Source organism: Rhinolophus ferrumequinum, chromosome 11 (assembly GCF_004115265.2).
Source record: "Rhinolophus ferrumequinum isolate MPI-CBG mRhiFer1 chromosome 11, mRhiFer1_v1.p, whole genome shotgun sequence".
NCBI classification, from domain to species: Eukaryota; Metazoa; Chordata; class Mammalia; order Chiroptera; family Rhinolophidae; genus Rhinolophus; species Rhinolophus ferrumequinum.
In genome coordinates, this window is record NC_046294.1 from 7,053,982 (window position 1) to 7,070,256 (window position 16,275).

The 16,275-nt window shown below is 48.6% G+C and overlaps 1 long non-coding RNA gene across 1 annotated transcript in view; it reads right to left on the reverse strand.

Moving 5' to 3' along the window:
• The window catches only part of LOC117031208 (uncharacterized), a 49,398-nt gene extending 34,344 nt beyond the window's left edge, over positions 1 to 15,054 (reverse strand). Inside the window, exon 1 of the long non-coding RNA XR_004424480.1 lies at positions 14,767 to 15,054. This is a non-coding gene — a long non-coding RNA (uncharacterized LOC117031208). The remainder of the gene's footprint in view (positions 1 to 14,766) is intronic.
• Between the last annotated feature and the right edge of the window lie 1,221 nt (positions 15,055 to 16,275).

Here is a 16,275-nt window from a genome sequence, read left to right on the forward strand (position 1 = left end):
GGCTAACATTTAAGTGCAATCTGAATTAATCGGGAGAGAGCAAGCCACGAGGATATCTGGACGAAGAGCAGATAGACAGATAGAAAAGCAAATTCAAATGGCCCTTAGTAGGAAGTGGGCTTGCATGTTCAAGAAGGTAGGAATATTGGGGGACAAAGCAACTCTGATATCTAACCAGGACCTTCAACTGTTGTTGGAGCTAACTAACAGTTAGGAGATCCAAAAAGATTTTAGGAAAATTATATCAGCAGAAACACCACCAGCTTGAACTGACAGAGACAGTACAAAATGAAAGGAAGTCTTTGGACCCCCAAACTTCAACAGGCAGGAAGAGAGAAGGCCGAGAAAATCATCAACTGCTAACATAAGCTAGCTTTCATGGAAAGGAAAGATGAACTCCGAAAGCAAGTCAAGAGTCACAGGGCAGAGCAAGAGCCGTGGATATTTATTTCTAGCCCTTAAGTCTGAATGACGGACTCCTAACATTGGAAATTCTGATATATTTCAACATTGCTATTGACCAATTACTCCTGTATGCCTCCTTTTTGAACTTAGGAGTGTCTAGCTTGGTTATCTTATGCATCTCACACCACTGTATGTCTGTGGGTGGGTTGATAGTGACAGATAACCGTCTCCTAAGTTCACACATCTTCAGATCAAGAGGAACTGTACTCAAAGAAACAATACCTAAGGAATCTTACCCAAGAAGCTTCTTCTGTATCTGATTTAGATTATGAGATTCTGGTCTTTGAGCTATAATATGAGACTTTTAGGGACACTGGGAGGAGGTAAGAGCACTCACAGGTGGGAGGGACAACGATTTACTAAGGACCAGAGGGCAGACGATAGTAGACGTCCCCCTATGAGGGATTCACACTTCCTCCCACATTCATAGGAATACCTGTATAACTGACAGAATCTTGTAGCAATGATGGTTGTGACTTCTGAGTCTAGGTCATAAAAGACATTGTGGCTTTGCCTTGCTCTCTCTTGGATGGCTCACTCTGGGGGAATCCAGCCTCCGTGTTGTAAGGACACGCAAGCAGCCCCATGGATAAGTCCACATGGTGAGGAACTGAGATCTCTTGCCAACGGCCAGTCCCAATTCACCATCTATGTTAGTGACGTGTCTTGGAAGCAGAGCCTCCAGCCAGTCAAGATGGTAGATAACTGCAGCCCTGCCCTGCAATGTGAGGACAAACCTCAAATCTAAGCCATCCAGCTGAGCCACCCCCAAATTCCTGATCTACTGAGACTATGTGAGGTAAGTGCTCGCCGTTGCCTTAAGCCACTAAGTTTGTGAGTAATCTGTCATGTAGTAATAGACAACAAATACAAGTGGACCTCCATCTTTGCTTAAATCCTTCCAGGACCAGAGAATTCCTTTATTCATTCATTCAACAAAGTTATTGAATATCTGCTCTGTGCCAGCCAAATAGTCACCCACTAATGACAGACGTGGTCACACGACAAATAATGTGTGAACCAAAGTGATATGTGTCCTTATGAGCAGAGGCTTTAGAGACTTTTCTTGGTTCTGCTCTCACTCTTTCCCTCTGTCCAAACACAGCAGTTTCCTAGCTGATCCTTCAGCCTGAAATCCTGGAATGAAGAGGACGTGGAACAGGGCTGCAGCCACCATGAGCAAACCTGCACCATGAACAAGAGCAAACCTTTGTTTTGGTGGTCGTTGTTTCTGCAGCACAACCCAGCAAAAGCTGGCTGACAGCCACACTGCATCCAAGCCTCGTAGGGTGCCATCTGCTGAGCATTCTATCCTGGCTGTAGAACCCTCTGTATGTAAGAATGCCTCCTGGCTCCTCACTGCGAGTTGGAGCAGCCAGAGTACAGTGGACTCTTGCCTCCCAGATCTGGGTGTCACACTACCCTCCACAGCTTCCTGAGACTTGGGAATCTTTGCCCTCTGGCAACCTCACAGTCTGGAACACAGAAAACCTCCCACATAACTAAGAAGAATGTCTCTGGGGACCCAAAATGACATCATGAGTCCTCACTCTGAGGCTTGGGAACTTGACCCTTAGGACAGTCTTCTACCCTCCTCGGAGCCTAATTAAACTTTTTAACCGCAATTAACGAGCTTGCTGTTGTTGCCAAGTCCACAGCAAATCCGCAGGTGTAAACTAGAGCTAAACTGACACACCAGACAAGGAGGCAGAATCAAGGAAAGAAAGGGTGGATGGCTGAATGCTCCACGGTGTCCAGGGCAGGATCCAACTCACAACAACTCGGCAGGATGGGTGTTAATCGTGCCCATTTTACAGGACATGGAACTGAGGCCCAGGTAGGTTAGTGATCTGCCTAAAGTCACAAGCTCATCAGTAAGGAGTCACACGAGCATATAGTGGATACTCTATGAACTGTAGCTCTTGGTGCTGATTCTGACCAGAAGAAGCAGTGTGGCAGGAGATTTTAGTGGGACCAAGTCCCAAGTGGAAAAGGGGTCATCTGAAAGGCAGGGCACAGGGGAGGAAGGGGCACCTGAGAGCCCAGGGGACCAGGAAAACCAACCCCACCTCAGCAAGGACCTTCTTTGAACAAGTTGCCCCCTTATGGTTCTCCCCCAGAGACCCGAGCCCCTGCCTGGCCAGCATGACGAACCACAGCACCACCTTACCGGGGCTCCCACAAGCCTGGGGCTCTCTCAGGACTACTCACTGAGATCGAGGTGCCTGAAACAACGTGGTCACATACACAGAACCAGGGTGGACATTTAGCACTGTATTTACTGTTGGGAAAGCCAAAGTGGAAAATTCTCATCCCCCTGAAGTGAACTTGCCAGTCAAGGCCCTGGTGGGAGACCTGGACACCTGCAGGCCCCTGATGAGGGGTTCCCCGGCGGTTGCCCATGGGGGGCAGGAGAACAGGGCAGCCTGTGCACAGTGGGGGCTAAGAGATACAGAGACAAGAGGGCGGGTGACCCCCTGCTCCAGACCTTCCTTCCAGCCTCAGCAGTCACCTGAGTCCTGTCTCCTCCTGACCAAAGGGACAAAGAGAGGCCGCAGGTGTTCCTGTACCCCATTCCTTCCAGAGGCAGTGGATGCACGTCTCCCCTCAGAAGAGGGGATACGTGGAGCAGCGAGTGTCCCCCCAAACTGTGGGTGTGCACAAAAAGAGCCGGGAGGAGGGGACTGGCTCATGCGGCACACTCCTAAGACCAGAACCATCGGGATTTGGGAAGCCTTGATGAACTCCCTCCCTCCCAGGGTTCATTTAATTTTTTACTGTGGTAAAATATATAACATTAAATTTACCATTTTAACTATTTTGAAGTGTACAGTTCGGTGGCATTAAGTATATCTACACTGTTGTCCAACTATCACCACCACTATCTCCAGAGCTTTTTCATCTTCCCAAACTCCTCTCCCCTGGAGACTACCATTCTACTCTGTATCTTTATGAAATTGACTACTCTAGGTACTGCCTATAAGTCAAATTATATAGCATTTATCTTTTTGTGACTAGCTTATTTCACTTAGTACAATGTCTTCAAAGTTAATCCACGTTGTAGCACATCTCAGAATGTCCTTTTGTAAGGCTGAGTAATATTCCATTGTGTGTATATGCCACGTTTGTTTATCCATTCATCTGTTGAAGGACATTTGGGTTGTTTCACATTTTGGCTACCGTGAATAGCCAAATGTGGGTGTACAAATATCTCTTCGAGACCCTGATTTCAATTCTTTTGGGTGTACTAAAAGCGGCTACATCATTTTACATTCACATCAGCAGTGCACAAGCGTTCCAGTCAATTTCTCCACATCCCTCACCAAAGGAGTATTTTCTGTTGTTTTTTTCTTCTTTTAGTAATCGGCATCCTAATGGGTGTGAAGTGGTAATTGATTGTGGTTTTCATTTGCATTTTCCTAATGACTAGAGATGGTGAGCATCTTTTCATGTGCTTCTTAGCCACTTGTGTATCTTCTTCAGAGAAACGTCTGTCCAAGTCCTTTGCCCAGTTTTTAATTGGGTTGTTTGTTTTTGTTGTTGTTGAGTTGTAGGAATTCTTTTTTTAAAATTTTTATTGGGGAATAATGGGGAACAGTACCCCTCAGCTCCAAGTCAAGTCGTTGTTTTTCAGTCTAGTTGTGGAGGGCTCAGCTCACTGGCCCACATGGGAATCGAACCAGTGACCTGCATATTATGAGCACTGCACTCTAACCACCTAAGCCAACTGGCTGCCCACCCAGGAATTCTTTGCGTATTCTGGATAGTACCCCCTTATCAGAGCTATGGTTTACAAATGTTTTCTTCCATCTTATGTGTTGCCTTTTCACTCTGTTGACAGTTTTCAATTCTGATGTAGCCAATTCATCTACTTTTTTCTTATCGTGTTTCCCCGAAAGTAAGACCTACCCCAAAAATAAGCCCCAGTTAAGATCTCAGCCAGGTGGACACATTTAGTATGTCATGACGATGTTCCAGAAGAAGATGACATGACTGTAATTGAATAAATGTAGATGGTTGTACATGAAAAAATAAGACATCCCCTGAAAATAAGCCCTAATGGAGCAAAAATTAACGTAAGACCCGGTCTTATTTTGGGGGAAACACGGTAGTTGCCTATGCTTTTGATGTTACATCCAAGAAATCATTGCCAAATCCAATGACATGAAGCTTTTCCCCTATGTTTCCTTCTAAGGATTTTATCGTTTCAGCTCTTATGTTGGTCCATTTTGAGTTAATTTTTGTATGTGGTGTAAGGTAAGGGTCCAACTTCATTCTTTTGCGTGTGAATATCCAGTTTTCCCAGCATGACTTGTTGAACAAATTATTTTTTATATGGACAAACACAAAAGCTGTTTATAGTTCTTACAGAACTGTAAGCCAAAATGAATATACAAATTAAACACAAACAAAACAAATGACCAGCAAAATTCAAACAGCACTAAATTAACATAAAAAATGATGTTATTTTGCTAAAATGAAATGGCCCATTGCTCAGTGGTACCATAGCAAGTTTCATGGGTTGTCCCACCACGGCTCTCCATTGGAACTGCTGTCTGAATACCTGTCTCTTATTAGTCCGCCTCTGTTCTGTTCCCATTAGCTGAGACTATTAAGACTCCAATGTGCTCACACTCACACACACACACACACACACACACACACACACACAGTGAGCATGAAACCACACGGCAATGTTCCTTCACACATGGTCATCCAGGTGGGCCAGAATTGGGTTATTGTTGACATGAAACCTCCACTAAAGAACTCCTATAAAGAACTTGTGAATCTTGAAAATATGTCTGAGGACCCCAGGGAGTACATGGACCTCAGATTAGAGACCCTGGGTTAGGTAGATGTAGCCCAAAGTCCTTCTAGAATGGGCAAGTTTACAACGGCTTTTCGAAGGCATTCAAAGGTTCAGTTTACAGATGTAAACAATTGACTTTACGGTGGGCAGAGTTTTCTGTTAATGTAAATTATGCTTTGGACAAATGTGTCTTTTCTAAATCTGGATTCCTGGGCTAACCTCAAGTGGGCTGTTAGTGCTATCTCGCAAGCAGATCTCGGACACTTGGTGGGGTACCCTCCCCTACTCCCCAGAAGCTACTTCATACCTTCCCCACTGCAACACGCCCTACCTACCTTCCTCCTCCACCTCCCTCTCAACCCGCGTCCTTGCTTCCTCTTTCACTGAGAACTTCCTCAGCACCCACCAGCCCAACCACCCTCGGCAGCCTTCTCTCCTGATCCTCACAGGACGTCCTGGCTGCTACCCAAGTCACCCCCCAGCTCCGCTGCAGGAACCCCTCCCCTCTCTCTGGGGCTCAAGGACATCCTTCTGGTAAGTCTCCCCCTCCTCCTGCATCATGATGTTTTTCCGTTCTGTTCAAGCAGTCCCATAAGCTCCTCATTTTCCTACCATAAATTTTAAAAACTCTTGATCTCACTCCCCCTTCAAACATCATCTTATTTCTCTCCTTTCCTTTGAAGGAAAACCCCTCAAAGTCCCTCTGAAGAGTGGCTTCTACCCTCTTTCCACTTACACCCCCGTTCTCTTGCAAACCCACTCCAGACAGGCTTGCAAACAAAACTGCTCTTGTCAAGGTCGCCTGGATTCTGTATTAGCAAGTCCATTGTCAGCCCTGTGTGCTTCACCTCCAGCAGCAGCCACCACAGGCGCTCACTCTCCCTTCCTGAGACACTCCCTCCCCTGGACCTCCAGTCACTGCTCACCTGGTTTTCTTCCTCCCTCCCTCCTCAGGCCCAGCCTCTGCTGGGGGTGTGCCCGGCACTCCTTACACCTCGTGGGTTTAAATGTCACCAGATGCCGATGACATCTAAGTTTACACTTCAGCCCAAGCCTCCCTCTGCACCCCTGACTCACAGCCAACTGCCAGTGGGCAGTCAAACCAGTACATCACACTTGACAGGTCAAACTGAGTTCCTCTCCCACCACCTTCCCCCTCTCAATTACTGACAACTCCATTCTCTGCCAAACACCTTGGCTCTGCAAATGGCCAACAAGCACATGAAAAGATGCTCAAGCATCAAGGAAATGCTAATCAAGACCATCGTAAGATGGCACTTCACGCCCACTACTGTGGCTATAGTTCAGAAAACAAAAAACAGGCAATAGCAAGTATTGGCAAGGATGTGGAGAAAGTGGAAACCTCATAATATTGCTGGTGGGGATGGAAAAGCTCTGCCGCTGTAGAAAACGGTTTGACAGTTCTATAAAAAATTATGTATAGAATTACCATATGACCCAGCAATTCCACTCATAGGTATATCCCAAGAGAACATAAGACACACAAAAACTTGTACAAGAATGTTCATAGCGGCATTATTCATAATAGTCAAACAGTGGAAACAACCCAAAATGTCCATCAACTAATGAGTAGATAAAACAAACGGCGGTACATCCATACAATGAAATACTATTCAGCCATAAAGAGGAATGAAGTGCTGATACATGCTACAACCTAGAAAAACCTTGAAAACATTCTGCTAAGTAAAACTACTTACTTGTATATGTTAAGAGGATGAATTTTATGGCGTGCGAATTATATCTCATTTGAAAAATAATACTTACGAAGACAAAAGCTGAACCACCACGATGAGTCACAGAAAGCTCCACAAAAGAGCAGAAGCAACTACAAAGCTTCTTTCTGGCCTTGAGGTGGGATCTCCTAATGAGATTTACCAGGAGGTCCTGTTCTTGGGAATTATTTTAATAAAACTCTGATCCCCATCTGGTGCCTCCTGTGTGGTCTCCACTGGTCAGAAGGTGGAGAGGAGTGAGAAAGAGTAAGGAATGAGTGGGTGAGTGACAAGAGATCAGTCTGTCAAGGAAAGGAGACAGATAGTGTAGTTGGCTTGCTCAAACCTCCTTTTCCCAACTTCCTCTACTAGAGAGCCTGCAAAGCTAAACGTTGGCCTTCACAGATTCCCTTGCAGCTAAGGTGGCCACGTGGCCCAAGTGAATGGACCATGATACGTACAGGTCCACAAGGGATTTCTGAGAAAACCTTTGCTTTCTTTGTCCAAGAGCCATCCAGGGGTAATATATAGGGTCCAGCCGTGGATCAATCACTGGTCCCGGCTGTGCCCAGCATTAACCCTACCATTGCTGGATAGTAGGGAAATGGGTGGGTGGTCCCAGGGGAGGACAGGAGAAGAAAAGGAGCATGGGAGCAGCAGTTCTTTACCAACTGGTCAGAGGTATTTCAATAGCGTAACAACCAGATGGGCCATCCAGAAGGTGCTTGCTGAATCTCAGCCTTGGTACTGCTTCTTCTGTTGTTGACCCTTCCCTCTTCTTCTTGCCCTAAACACACACACAGTTAAAGCTGTAGCCACATCTTGGCAACTTTTTAAAGGGGGTGGGAATGACTCTTGCCTTTCTGCCTGGACAACTCAGGGGAGGTCGGTGTCATTCATGAAGACAGAGATGAGGGGCTGGTGGAGGTGCTGATTCTGCTTTAGGTAAGATGAGGCAGAGACGCCTGTGGGACATCCCAGAGAAGATGGCCAGTAGGAAGGTGGACACCCAGATTGCGGTCCATTTATAGGACTGGGCTGGAGATACAGACTGAGGCAGCATCAGTGTCAAGGTGACGCTGTATCCAAGAGGATGTCTGAGGCTCCATTGTAAGGCCGCAAGGGAATGCAGCTTCCTGGATTTCTCCCTGCTCGAGAGGTACATCTGGAGTTCACACCAAGAGGCATTCCTGCTGAGTCACGCTGGGAGCAGCGAAACGACAGTTTGGTCACTTTGGCCAGCCCCCTCCAATCTTTGTGGCATCACTTACCATAAAGGTTTGGTAAGAGGCAGAGACCTCCTCCTTCTCTAGAAGCAAAGAAGCGGCAGCCCCTCACTTTCCCAGCCTTTCTTGCCACACAAGAGAGGACACCTGGCCCAGCCTTGACCAGTGCACATACCCCAGACTGAACCAAGAGTCAGGGACAGTGGAGAGCCAATTATAGCCACTGTGTCCAACTTCAGGGACAGTAGGGGTGGAGGATCAGAGTGGCATCTGGGTCACAGAGCCAGAGGCTGCAGCAGAGCCATACCTGGGACCTAATGTTCAGTGGTGGCAGTGACAGATGGGTCCTGTGCATGATTTGGGGTCCTGGGGGCCATGCCCTCATTTCTGCCCATTTCTGAGCCTGGTTCTCCAGCCTCCCGGGTATTTATACCCAGAAGACTCCCTTCCAGGCCATGCATGAAGTCAGGTGGTTGCCTCTTCATGCTCCCTGGTACCACCTACTTCCCTGCCTTCTCAGCTGATGTCTTTGTCCCCTCACCAGCACTACAGAAGCCAGCTTGGGAAATGGCCCCGAAAGGAAATCAGGAACCAGATCAAGGATGGAGTTTCCAAGATATGCCCGAGATTTGGGACCCTCTGTCCCCTCCCTATCATCCAATGACCTGCAAGAACCACACAGAAGCAAAGTTCTGGGACAACAGTCTCTCTCCTGAAAAGAAATCTAAGAAGTAGGACTGTGGCAACTGCTTTAAAAGGAAAGCTGTTCTCCTGGGTTTGCTGGGGGAGCACAGGATGGTTGTGCATACGGGCCCTGGGCTCCAACAGACCTGGCTTGAGCCCCAGCCCTAACTCACGCTGCAAGACCAAATCTCCTTGTCCTCAGTTTTCTCATCTGTAAATGGGGCTCCCGTGAGACCCACCACAGGCTTAAAGAAGGTGCTGCTCACCGTAGGTGCTCTTACTGCTTTTTGCCAGCAGGTTACCATGAAGTTCCTGAATGGTGTCACATGAAAAAAGAGATATAGGAAAATCCTGCCATGAAGAGTCTTAGTTTCTACCTACCTGGGAGAAAGGGACTTTACCAAGAACATCCACCCCTTCTCTCCTTGGGCTCCTGCAGTCAACCTCCAAGCCATTGCTGGCTTCTGCTCTCAAGTCTCCACCAGGAGGGCCCGCCTGGGGCAAATTGCTTCTATCCCCGATTAGGTGGGCAGAGCTGGTGTCCCTGCAAATTAATGAATTGGCTCTCCAATGGATAAATCCCGTGACAAACTTCAGAGTGGGCCACATCTGGTGTAGTTTCCCAAACCCCATTCCAGGGAACCCTGGTACTTCACAGAGTTCCTGAGCATCAGGCATCATGATGCAGGACTTCTCAGAGCCTTTAATATACTAATGGACTATAAGACTTTCCAAGAGGTGACAAAGCCGACAGCTGATTACAAAATATTTACAGAGCATCTATTATAGCTTACAAACACCTTCCGCTCCAAGAAACTTATTTTAGAAAAATGCTCATTTAAGGGCAGTTCCCTACCACCTTTCCAGCTGAGGACACTGAGGTCCCACCTCCTGTTGGGAGCAGCCTGTTTGTTCCATGCTGTGGCTCTCCGTGGCATGGAATTTCTGAGGCCTCTGAGCCAGAATGCACACCTGGGCTGTGAAGTGGCTGAGCCTCTGCCTGCTCCTGGTATCGCTCCTTGACACTGCGTTATCTCCAGCCAGGCCAGTGAGGCACAGAGCCCCAGGCTCGCTGGCCACCCACAGATGTGGCCCCGTTTCCCAGCCAAGTTCACAGTCGCATCCTTGCCCTGCCCCTGCCGGATACTGGAAGGCCCTCTGGCAGCACCCACTGAAGCTGGTAAATGAAGAACCTCTGTCCCCTCGGAAATCCCAACACCTGCTCCAGACCTTCTCATGGCACCTGAGGACAGGTGAGGCTTGTGGAAGGAATACAGCCCCCTCTGAGCAGGTCAGCTAAATCTGTGTCCCCTCTGCCAGAGCTCTGCGCCTGTCTGCCATCCAGTGCCTATGTCTATCCCACAGCCGGGCCAGAAGTCCCTGGAAGCCCAGCCATCGCTGAAACCACTCCCTCTACCAGCTACACACATTTGCCCAGAGGGCACTTTTAGTTGATTGACATGACACTGTCCTGAGTGACAGGCAGGTGAGTTTGAGGCTGTCCATAGCTGGTGGAAACAAGGGAGAGTGCAGTCCACGTATTCCAGTGACTTTGGCCAAAGTGTGACCCAGAACATGCTTGGGTCATAGAGGGACAGAGTGGACACCTGCAAGAAAACCAGGAGTTTTGGAGAAGGTATAAGTGGGAGGGACAGATGCTGAGAAGCTGCACATGTGAAATGAAACCACAAGTTGAAGGCACTTGGAACTGGGCCAGGCTCAGAGCAGATGCTCACATATCAGCTAGCACTTTTATTCCACTTAAACAAATATTTTGGCTAATAATGAACCCCTCTTCTTGGTGCTAATCGTTTGGAGGGTGGTGAAACAACATCTTTTATAAGCCCTTAGATGCTCCACCAATTACCGGCCACATCAATATAAGCAAGACCCCACCTGAGATTCTCTGCCTGTAAAATGAAGGTTAAAGTATCTCTCCACCAAACACACAGGAGAGACTATGCTTTATAAACTGCAGAGATGTTGGCTGTTGCACTTCAGATCTTGCCTGCGTGTTTTGCATCTTTATCATGAGTATCGATTGGCAAAGGGATGTTTCTGGGAACAGAGTCCTTTGGCAAATGGTAGGCTAGACAGAGCTGCTTAGATGGAGTTAAAAGTTTTTGGTTTTTGTTTTTTTAAAAAAAAAGTTGTGTGTGCCTTTATATCCATTTGGCTGAATTGCTGATTCAAAAAGCAAATACTGAACAGACAGAAAATTTGGTGTGAGCTCCAAGACAACAAAGAGGGTTGTGAACTTCCAGGATGTTTATGGAGAAGTAGCTGAAACCAGCTTTGCGAAAGGGGAACTCGCACCAGGTAATAAAAAAGCTACAGCACGGGAAGCCAGGCAGCATTGATGACGTTAGTTAAGTTCATCAGACTCTCACTCCCTGTATCACCTGCTCAGCTGCCTGGCGCTACCGATGAGGTCTTGCCCACATCCACGTCTAAACTGCCCAGCTTCCCAGCACCGAGCTGCACTTCCGAGGGCCACGGCCCACCTCAGCACCCTCTGGGATGTTTCACATGCGTTCGGACAAGCCTACACCTGTCTTCCCTGGCCTCGCCCTGTCCATGTTCCCTGTTCCCTCCATGTTCTACTGACCCGCCCTCTAGGGAAACAGGCCCCCACTCCCACCCTTCACTCCCCTCCCCCCACGTCATCCTGGGCCATCAGGGCTGCCCCGGGTGTCCCCAGGCTGCTGGTCCTAGACAATCGGGGTCAGGCTGGGATTGGGGCAGAAATGCAAGGTTCCGTGCCTACCCCATAGCTATGCTGTCCTTTGTCACCCAGGCCTGGAAGGGACACTGCCTGATCCCACCTTTCACAGAAACAGCTCTGCAGGTCTCTAGCCCCAAACCCTCTCTCTCCATTCCACCATTCTTGCCTCCCTTCCTCTCCATGGGCAGTTCTCCACCAAAAGCTTTCATTCTCCTCATGTGTATCCACTCCTGCAAATCGGACCAGGCCAACACCTGGTCTCAGGCCTGCAAACAGCAGATCTGCCTCCTGGTATGGCCACCTCAGAGACACCCTACTACATCAAATTCCTCTTTATTCACGAATACAGGTGGAAAAAGCTGTGCTCAAAACCTTTGGTATCAGTGAAGAATTTCACCTACAAGTAACAGAAAACTGAAATAATAGTGGCTAGAATAAAATAAAGGTTAACTTTTTGTCTCATGTTAAAAGAAGTCTAGAGGCAGCCAGTCCAGGGTTAATATAGCAGCTCCATAACCATCAGTGACCAGATTCCTCTATCCCACCTTCTGCCATCATTAACATGAGGGTTCCATGCTTGAGGTCACCTCATGATCCCAAAATAGTTACTATAGCTCCTGATATCACATCCACATTCCAGGCAGTAGGGGCAAAAAGGGACAAGGGCAAAATGGCATGCCTCCCTGCTGAGTCAGCCTCATTCCAAGAGCTTTCCGAAGAACCCCACCCACTAACTTTTGCTTACATCTTATAGGTCTCTTTCTGAAAGGCTAAGAAATGTGGTCTTATAAAAAGCCCATTGACACACCCAACACTATAGGCTTTCTGTTGCTAAGGGAAATAAGGGTGTGGATGTTGGGTAAGAAAATAGCAGCCTCAGATATATTTTCTTGAGAGCTAAACAAAAGTAAGGGAAGAGAGCCTCACATTAATTTCTCACCTAGTTTCTTGGAGGGGGTCACAAGATAAGAATGATACAAGGGCTGAAACAATGATTATGGCATCAGAAAAAGGGGCAGAGTGCCAGATATTCTCAGCTCATTCTACACCTGAGATGCAACACTAATCTGTGGTGCTCACCTTAACAAGCCCACTGCCATATTCCAGTGCTACGTAGTTATTTAAAACAGTAGCTGACTGACTAATGTTCAAGCTGGTGGTCTACTGGGACCTCAGGGTCTTTGTCTCCTGAGTTTTCAGAGTTTGTTCCTCCTCATCCATCTTTTGTTTGTGATGTTTGCTTTTCTCCTTGAAATGATTTACTCTAAAACCATGTTTCTAGTGTTTCTGGACCACAGTCCTTCACATTGTGGCACCAAGTTGTTGATCAGAATGGAACCCGATCTCAGATGAGGGACACCGCAATGTCACATGATGACTGGCATGATTTATTTCCACAAAGGCCACTGACAGGTTTGCCTTTTTGAGCTGGCATGTCTGCCTCTAATAGAGAAAGCCTAGAGCTCGCATTTATGGTGCTTCAGGCGGTACAAGCTGAGGCGAGAACCAGACCCTAGGTGCAAAGAAAGCTACAACGTATACGTAGCAGAGGAAATCAAATAACCACACATCTGCTGGGGAGAGATGTCTTAAAGGTAAGAGATAACTCTAAGGGACAGAATAACATTGTGATTATGAGCTTATGATCCGGAATAGAGAAACCTGGGTTCCAGAACCAACATCCCTGGGTGTCATCATGTGACCTTGAACAATTTACCTCTCTGAGCTCATTTCCCATCCATAAAATGGAACACTAACAAATATTATACTGTAGAACCTATTCATGAAATGAAATCATCTGTGGACAGCACTTGGCCCTGTACCTGGCTTCTGGCACAGGGCAAGTGCCCAATAATATTAGCAATTACTATTATTTGTCTAGTGATAATAATGGTTTGACTTGTATCTGGATGGCATAGAAGGGGGTTAGCACAGGGCCTGGCACATAATAAGGCTCGATAACTAACTTCAACGTTATTATTATCCTTGTTGTTGGGGAAGGAAATACCCAGAAAGTGTTTCCTCTTTCTGTAGGCAACAGACACTTCCTCTGGGTCAGGCTCCCTTAGACTTCCAATGTGAGCCTCCAAGCCTCAGGCAGGAGAGAAGCAAGACATGGAAGCCCCTAAAGAAACTCAAAGAGCACTGAGCTGCAGAGTCTACGTGGCATCTCTGACCCCTTCAGGAAAGAAATGCCTCCCCCGCTGACCCGTCAGTGCCCATCTGGGTTCAGCGGCTCGGAAGCAGCGTCTCCCGCTCCCTCTGTGTCCAGTGTCCTTCCAGCAGTCCTCCTCGTGACAGGTTTGTGAGGACATCTGCCAGTTAGCAGGCCCTGCCAGGCACCTGTTGGCTAGCTAGGCAGGAAAATTACACATAGAGCAGCTGGGTATGGGGGAGGAGCATGGCAGACACCCCTTACTCCACAGAATACCCCCCCTCCGGTCAAGTGGCGATGGCCTGAATTTCTGGCCGAGATGCTGGTTTCTGTGAGCTCCTACCAGAAAATTGGATCTGTGTCCCTGTGGAAAATTCCACATTGCATAAAGCATGGCCCGATGAGCAGGAAAGGATGAGCGGGGCATCAGGAGACCTGGCTTTGCCATTCTGCAGCCCTGGGACTATGGGTAAGTCTCCTTTCCTCTGTGGGCCTTGGTCTCCCTATTAGGAAAGTCCAGGGGGTGGGTGAGATACGTGGCTCTAAACTGTGAATCAGGGAAGCTTGTTACAAAGGCAGATTCCCAGACCCCAACCCCAGAAATTCGGGTTCAGGTGGACACAGAGAGCTCAGGAACCCACCGCGCCTCTTCCCAGGCTGGCATTTATGGTGGTTTCAGGCATCCCGTAGTCCCACAGCTCACTCTGAACATGACTGTCTCCCAGGCCCCAAGAAGTCAAATGGAGTGGGGGATCCCAGAGGGGAACAGGAGGGAGACAGGGGCCCCCAAAGGCCCTGGCCTGGTGGCTGCTGTGTGCACATCACCCGCAGTAAACCCGCACAGCCTGGCTGGGAGCCCTCGCCCACCTTCCCCGGCACCAGCAGAGCAGCTGCCAAATACAGGCGCTGTTGGGAGATGCACCTTGTGGAAACTGGTCTCCTTGTTTTCCCTGCTTAGACGCTCTTACCTTGAAGTTTGCAGAAATCCGAAAGGATTATTTGTCCCAGCTAAGAATTGCAGGAGACGGGCTTTGCACTCAGATAGAGGGGTCCCCAGAGGCTGCGCTCTGACCGCTTGTCTTCCTGCTCACCTGTGCAGCCTCGGGCCATCCCTCCTGGGCCATCCCTCCTGGGCCATCCCTCCTGGTTCAGGGCTGAGTCCCACAAATCCCTGCGGTCAATAAAGCGCAGCTGGTCCTGGGGTGGGGGAGGATAAACTGGAAGAACAAAGTGTTTGCTGCAAAGCTTCTATCCTGTGCTCTGGGCCTCCCTCAGCGTGCTGGTGAAAGCGTGCTCACACACTCATCTATGCACACTCACATATACTCACACACTCACACAACACACATGCTTTGCTCACACAAACATACACATTCCCTCTCTCACACACAAACTCACACATCCTCATCCTCAAACACATTCTCACAAAACACTCTCATACACAGCCACACATTCGTGCCCACACACTTGCACATATTCACACACTTCAGTGCACACACATCCTCACACTCACACATATATTTACTCATATGCACACACATTCGTGTACTCACACAGACAAGAATGTCTTCCCACCACCACCCACTCCCAGGAGATTTGTTCCAAGCTGCTGATACAGCATCAGGCCTGGAAAGCTGAGAGACAGATTCACACTGGATGGGGAGCGGCAGGGCAGGGGCGCCCATCTGGTCCTCACACCCCAGGGAGGCGGGACACTCAGCTAGGCTTCCAAGCAAGGGGGTTCAGAGGGCTGGAGAATTGGAAAAGCACCCCTCTCTCTTGTCCAGACATGGGTCGCTGTCACTGCATGCCTGAGTTGATCCAGATTTCCCCAGTTGTTGTTTTTTTGGGTTTTTTTAATTTAAGCTGGCATTTGTAGAGGGCTCACAGTGTGCCAGGTACCGTGCCAGGGGCCCTGCCTCACTCTCCAGCTCTCCGAGGTGGGTAGTGTTCTATCCCCCTTTCACTCAAGAGGCAGCGGAGACCCAGACCGAGTGGCTCAGTCCCAGTTGTCCAGCTGGGAGGGACAGTGCCAGAGTTTGGACCCCACTGCAGCTTGGCTCCCAGGTTCTACTGGGCTCAGGTGCTCCTGGCCATGCCCTGCCTGCCCTCACCACACGCCACTCCCTGGGAACTCCATGGGGTTCACCCTCCACTTTCTCTACACAGACACCCCAGCCCAGGCCAGCACAGAGGGGAGAGAGAGAGAGGCTTCCTTCCCATGACCCTGTTCATTGGCCACACACACCCCCCACCGTCACGCCCAGCCAGACTCCAGGCAGGAGGAAGAAGGCCCGCTGGTGACCTCCAGGAGTTCTGCCAAGAAAAACGCAGGCAGGAGGAGGGTGAGCAAGGACACACTCGGCTGGTGAGACGCGTCATTTCATTTTCAAGGAGACAGCATGTCTTGGATCTTCCCCATGCTGCTGCAAGTCATATAAAATAATAAGATCGTTCTGAAGGACAATTTGATCATA